At 40.4% G+C, this 6603-nt stretch overlaps 1 pseudogene; it reads right to left on the reverse strand.

The window, feature by feature from the left end:
• Nucleotides 1-215: 215 nt before the first annotated feature.
• LOC145394512 (uncharacterized) overlaps nucleotides 216-6603 on the reverse strand; it is a 34720-nt pseudogene continuing 28332 nt past the window's right edge.

Here is a 6603-nt window from a genome sequence, read left to right on the forward strand (position 1 = left end):
AAACCTGGTGAAGTTCCATACCTATCAGTGTTACCAGATGCGGAGAGCATTGCACCACGTCGCTGATGGAAGGGGTGTTTCTGTTTGATATGTCCGCAACTATACATCAGCTAAAAATGCTAAATATAAGTCAGGAGCTTCTTTTCTCATCCTCCGCCAACAGAAGTAGTCTAGGTGCGATTGAAATGTTCTTTGATTGCAGCCTCTCATTTTTTTCAATATACGAATCTTCGCATCAAGCCAGGATCTTTCAATTCCTTGTGTATGTGCTCCGGTGTTAGGATCGACGTAATATTGTTGATGATATACGGAAAATGACGAAAATTGAGTTGGTTTAAATTAGAGTAAGCTGGCCATTCGTCGGAATGGATTATCGAGCCTTCAGAGACTTCTCTCTGAATAATTGGTTGAAGTGTCTCACGGTCTCTTCTTTGAACGTAAAAATATCGGCAATCTGAACCTTTCTTCAAACCGAACACCCAAGGACCATCAATACGTCTTCCATGGTTACGGTTATTGTCCACTTCAGCTTCGCTGTCTGTTGAATTTGGAGCCCGGTCTCCTTGCAACATTCGGCCTCTATTGTATTTTCGCCGTCCTGCAAAGCGTGCTTCATCAATTTGCACAGGCTCTTCTTCAGTGCCTACCATTTGACCACGATTCTGGACTGAAACAATCGCTGTACAAACTTCTCTGCACATGTTGAACCAATCGCAAATTGCTTCAGTACCTCTACCAGTTAAACTTTGAACCAGATCGTAAGAGAGGTCTTGTATAAAATAAAAGATCAATTCTAAAATTTGGCAAAGAGAGGGCTTGCAATTTAGTTTGTTATTTAAATCTGTGAAGTGGAAGAATACATTGCCTCTGCGAACGGAACGAAAAGTTTGACATCCACGGTTTCTGCAACGAAGAACGGGCATAAATTCGCCATTTCGTCTTCTTTTCCGAGCGTCCTTCATCTCTCCGCCACATCGATGACACGGTGAAACACTTTGTTCTTCATCAAAAAGTTCATGTGTTCTTAAAAATGTCAGTGCCTTAGTTTCGACGCTGATTTCGGTGTAGAATTCTTTTGCGAGCATCTTAAGGGCTGTGTCAATGACTGAAATATAAATGAAGATTTACGGAGGTTAGGAGGAATTAAAAAAGGTAAAGGACTGGCCTATCTTTGAAATCTAGGTAACAAAGTAGATTACAAGCAAATCTTTGGAAATTAGGTAACAAACTAGCTTGTAGATAACATACCAAAGCTGTCGAGACTGATGTCTATGGCGGAATGAAGTGTGCTGTTGTCACACGTACCTTGTTGAGTCGGGACCGGAGCTTCGACACTCGAACAGACATTCCACTCATGCTTCAGACTCTCTAACCATCTAGATCGCATACCAAAGTAGATTCATGACACGTAGATCGCAATATAAAGTGTAGATCGCATACCAAAGTAGATTCATGACACGTAGATAACAAGCCAAAGTAGCACCACATGATCTTTACTTTCAATGTTTTATCATAGTATGCAGACTGATAAAGAGACAGATGAATAAATTGAGAGAATATTTACTACCGCCTGTGATTTTTTGCTGTGTTGCAGCCGTGCCTTTTAACTATGTAGAGGTAGTAACAGTGACTGGAATCAAATGAAAGGGATTCCCAGATCCATCAGGGCTGCATGCAGCTCTCTTCATCACCCCCGGCACCACTCCCCCCCCCCTCACCACCCTCGCCATGACGTCTTCATCACCCCTCCACCCCTTTCCCCCTCACCAGTCTGTATGCAACTTTGTTTTTCTTCTCCCTGTTCTCTCATCCTCCATCTCCATACCCTCTCATGTTCAATGATGGTTACCTTTACTAGTCTTTCGTGTGTGTGTGTGTGTGTGTGTGTGTGTGTGTGTGTGTGTGTGTGTGTGTGTTCCTTCCCTTCTCATCCAACCTAAATGTATATACAGCACTACTATTTTCGGATGTATGTCTCAGCCTCCCCCCTCCCCCAGCTATTCCTTTCGTCACAGGCCATTTTGTATGTATACATGTACAAATCGTCAGATACTAACATATCCATTTTCTGTGTCTTGCTATCGCATAGCCGTGATTTCTAATATGGTAGAATTAAACCCACAAGTCGAAACGGGTGTTTATTGGGGAGATACAACGTTTCGACCCGACTTGGGCCCTCTTCAGGTATGACTATGAGTAAGAACATAATGCATTGATATATGGGGTGCTGGGGGGAGGAGAAGAAGGAGGAGGGGGGGGGGACTGAATTAGGAAGAGGAAGGGGGGAGCAAGGGGGGAGGGGGAGCAGCAATATTAGTGTTATATAGTAGCCAGTTTTTTTTTCCTATAACTGGTACTGTTGCCTTTAAAGTTATTATTATTATTATTATTATTATTATTATTATTATTATTTCTTTTATTATGACTTTTCTTTATTGCTATGTTGGTATCCTGTTTTCCTCTAACTGGTACTGCTGTTATTATTATCATCAGTTTTCATTACTTGTATTATCATTATTTTTTATTTCTTTATTTTGTCTATTTCCACCATTTTCTATTATTCTTTTCATCAATGTTCCCAGCTTTTTCCCTGTAACTTGTTCTGATATTATTACAACTATTATTATTAGTGTTTCCGTCTTCATTATGAATACCATCATTATTATTATTATTTGTATCCTCCAGTGTTTAGAGTCTGTCTTTCCTGTCTGCAGCCTGTCTGAGTCCGTTGCTGCTTGCTTTCCTTTCCTTTAAATCCTACCCGCCTCTCTCTCTCTCTCTCTCTCTCCTATCTTTCCATCCATTTTACCTTTTTATCTCTTTTTACATACTTTCCTAATAAAACACTCAGCAATTCTTCAGAATTAAAAAAAAAAATCTACTTTATCATTCTCGCATATTTGCAGTTCTCACTATTTTACCATTGCCCTTACTGTCCACCCAATCCCCCCCCCCAAAAAAAAAAAAAAATCTATGTAGATACATGCCCTTTCCTTCCTGGCATGTTTAGTATTTTACTCGTATTCCATTGGCTCATTGTTCTTTTTTCGTTATTAGGTACCTCTTCCGTCTCTCATACACATCCACCTCACCCTCTGATCTGATTATCCCCTCACACCTAATCTTCTTTACCCTCCTAATACCTACTTGTCATCCCCTCCCTCTCTCGCTTGCTTTTCTTCCCCCTCCCCCCCCCCTCTCTCTCTCGGGTTCAGATACTCACTTCTTGTTATATTTCACTTCACAGTACAGAAATTTTTGCTTTTGTTTTTTACATATAAAACCGGGTATTTTACTCAGATGCCAGCTTATCTTCAACTGTCTATATCATTACATATCAAAGTACATCATACTTCGTTTTCCCACAACGCTATTTTGATATGAAAATAATACACAAAGTACGTATTGTTAGAGATACTATAGAGAGAGCGGAGTGGGAGAAGGGGTGGCAGGTAATGACTGGAAACTGTGTGAGTGTGTGAGAGAGATATTTTCATCTTACAATGATCCAACCGAATTTTTCAACATTATCAGTACAGCTATAGGCACAGTACAGGTCATTATGCATGTACACATGTGTAGGTACTAAATTGTCTGACATTTAATTGTCCCCCCTCTGGACCTATACATTCTCTCCCACGCCAAAACTAATCCCTTGATTGCCTGACCTCTTCTTCACACATTCACACCTTCTCCAGGTTAGTTTTGTAACAATAACTTTTTTTTAAATTTTGTATAAGATTGATGGTGTAATCTTTATATATTTTGATTCTTTACAGAGATACTCGTTTTATGTGCAGAAAACAGTCACAAGCAGAAGTCACTCCTCAAAAATGGCTTTTGTGTATCAGGTACGTATATTGTACTATAGGTAAAAAAAAAAAAAAAAAAAGTGCAAGGGGTGATCGATGTTCACCGAAATGTTAAGTCTGGCGTCCATTTGCTGCCACGCATATATCAGCGTCTTCGTGCATGGTTTCATATTGCTTCGCCCCAAGTATACACTGATACTTTTTTTACTCAAAGTACAGTGTAACTATTATATCATTATATTATTATAAATAATGAGTGAGGCCTTTGATGTGACTCCCCAAATGTTGCGTTAGTTATTTTTTAAGTCTTCAACACTCTTATATCCATTATATTTTATAAACCATTTATTTTAGAGATAAAATGAATTCATGTGTAATACTCACCAGGGCGGCTTCGCTTGATCCTCTTCTGGCCTTTCCCTTTCCTTCTGGCCCAATTACGTGTTGAGGTGTCGTCGGTGGGATGGTACAGGGGAGGAGGCTCATTCACAAAATCCAAACACTGCACAGCATGCTTCTTTTTTTGTCCTTTTCAAGAGAGGCAAGTCCTCCTCTGGAATTACTGTGCCCTCCGTGTGCAGAGACCTGTCAACACTTCCACCTCTCACGGTGGTAGCTGGGTCACTGAACACGATAGGTTAGTACTGGGTCATTCTCAGGTAGTGTGGAGTTGCCAGGTGTCATTGACGAAATATTTAGCTCACTTTAACAAGACAGGTAGCGACTCAATCGGGCATAGTTTATGTCGCCTACTGAGTGACCAACTGGGCATAGTCGCGGTTTACGGGTTAAACCATTTCTTTATTTTCTTTTCTGCCTCTTTGTGCTGTGGAATGTACTTCTGGACTCCTGTTTCATAAAGTTCACATAATTTTCTATATATAACACTTAAATCTTGTCCTCTAAGCTCTTTTTCCCAATCTGTTTCTAAGAAGTATTTCTTTAGCTCATAATAGTTGCCCTTTTTGTAGTTAAGTCTCTTTTTGTAACTTTCATTTGCCGAATGGAGGGTGATACGTTATATTGTCAATACCATTTTCTTGCCTATTAAATATAAGATCTAGTACTGATGGTATGTCAAGTTCTCTTTTTCTGGTGCTTTCTTTTACTTGCTGTGTTAGGAAAAACTCCTGCACAAGGTCCAGGAGTTTTAGTTCCCAACAGCTTTCCTGGCTTTTTATATCTAGAGTATTCCAGTTTATATTTGCATTGAAATCACCAGTTAGTATAACTGGTGATTTCAACACACATCACCAGTAATGCTCTTAAACTTTCAATTGTTTTCTCTGCCAGGTCTTCATGTTCTCCTTTTTCCAAAACGTTTGATCTGGGTGGCATGTATAAATTTGCCACAATTACTTTCCCTTCAGATGTACTAATTTCTACTGCGATCAGTTCTACCTGTGATGGTATACCTCCGGACAGAAATTCGTGATACAGGATAATCTGCCTACCAGAGGTTAGGTTAATCGCACACGTATGCCCCCTAACTCCCCCTCCTTACCCCCACCAAAACACTGATTAGTTATAGTCTCACCAATCTAAAACCAAGGTTTGGGTGGGGTCTGGCCCTGGGTGCAGCCATGCCATACTTCCTAAACGAGCGATGAGTAGATTCTGTTATATATGTAATAGGCATCACAGATAGGTACACACATACTAATACAATATAAACGTAAGTATTCTAGCATATCGAAGGAAGGTAAACTTGTAATGCATATGGCTCTTGTACATCAATAAAGAAACGTGGCATACATATTTTACAGTGGTGCTGAAAAAAATGTGGTTACTTTTACCGACTTTCACGGTAGTTCTAAGTTGGGTAAGTAATGTAACAATTACGTTTATAATATAATTTGAAGGAATCAGTAGAACATACGCTATTTTCTTAATAGAAATAAATAAGTTAAAACACTCACGAGCGGCAACATCCAGGCCCATACTGGGAATTGATCCATTGGAGGGAGATTTAAGCTTCTGTCACGTGCTTCCACTGTTCACTTTCTGTTATATATATAACTTAAATTATATTTATGACTTAAATTAGTTTGTCTTTACACACACACTCATACACAAACACACACACACACACACACACACACACACACACACACAGAAGTGGGTGAAGTCATGTCAGGCCAGGTGGCGAGATGTGAGCGGACGAACTCTAACGGTGTCAGGTCAGCCACTAGCCAATCAGAGTATAGGAAACAAGGCAGCGCTGTACGCCGGGAAATCCCCGGCTGGACTCCACCCAAACCTTGGTTTTAGATTGGTGAGACTATAGGCGAATGGATCGGAGATATGAAGCTTCGCTCATCCTCGCGTCTTGCCGCATGTAATGTTACTTTTATTTATTCTGCTATTAGGTGTAATATCAAGTGCATAGATCCATCATCAGTTCCGTGAAAAGTAATTATATCGAAGTTTTAGCAGATTTCAATACAGTGACCTTAATATATAGAGTCTGGTTTCCAAATAGTTATCCAACATGTTCTAAGCAATAGACTAAAATCCAAGTAACAGTTAAAAGTTATTTGGCCACAGAAGTCCCTCTCCTGCTTTGCCAACAGGACAGCCACATATGCACCCACCTATTTATCCACCTACCCACTCTACCCATCCAACACAGCCCACCGACCTCATCCTGGCCACCCACGCAGCCCACCGATCCCTGCTATCCACACCTGCTAACCCAAAAATGCCATACACGAAGCTCACCCAACAATGCCACTCAGCACATTCACTCATTCACTTCTCTACCCTGAACCCATCCAACCACCCAACCCAA

This window comes from Coenobita brevimanus, chromosome 27, assembly GCF_032717465.1.
Source record: "Coenobita brevimanus isolate Jiangsu-jjx chromosome 27, ASM3271746v2, whole genome shotgun sequence".
NCBI lineage: Eukaryota > Metazoa > Arthropoda > Malacostraca > Decapoda > Coenobitidae > Coenobita > Coenobita brevimanus.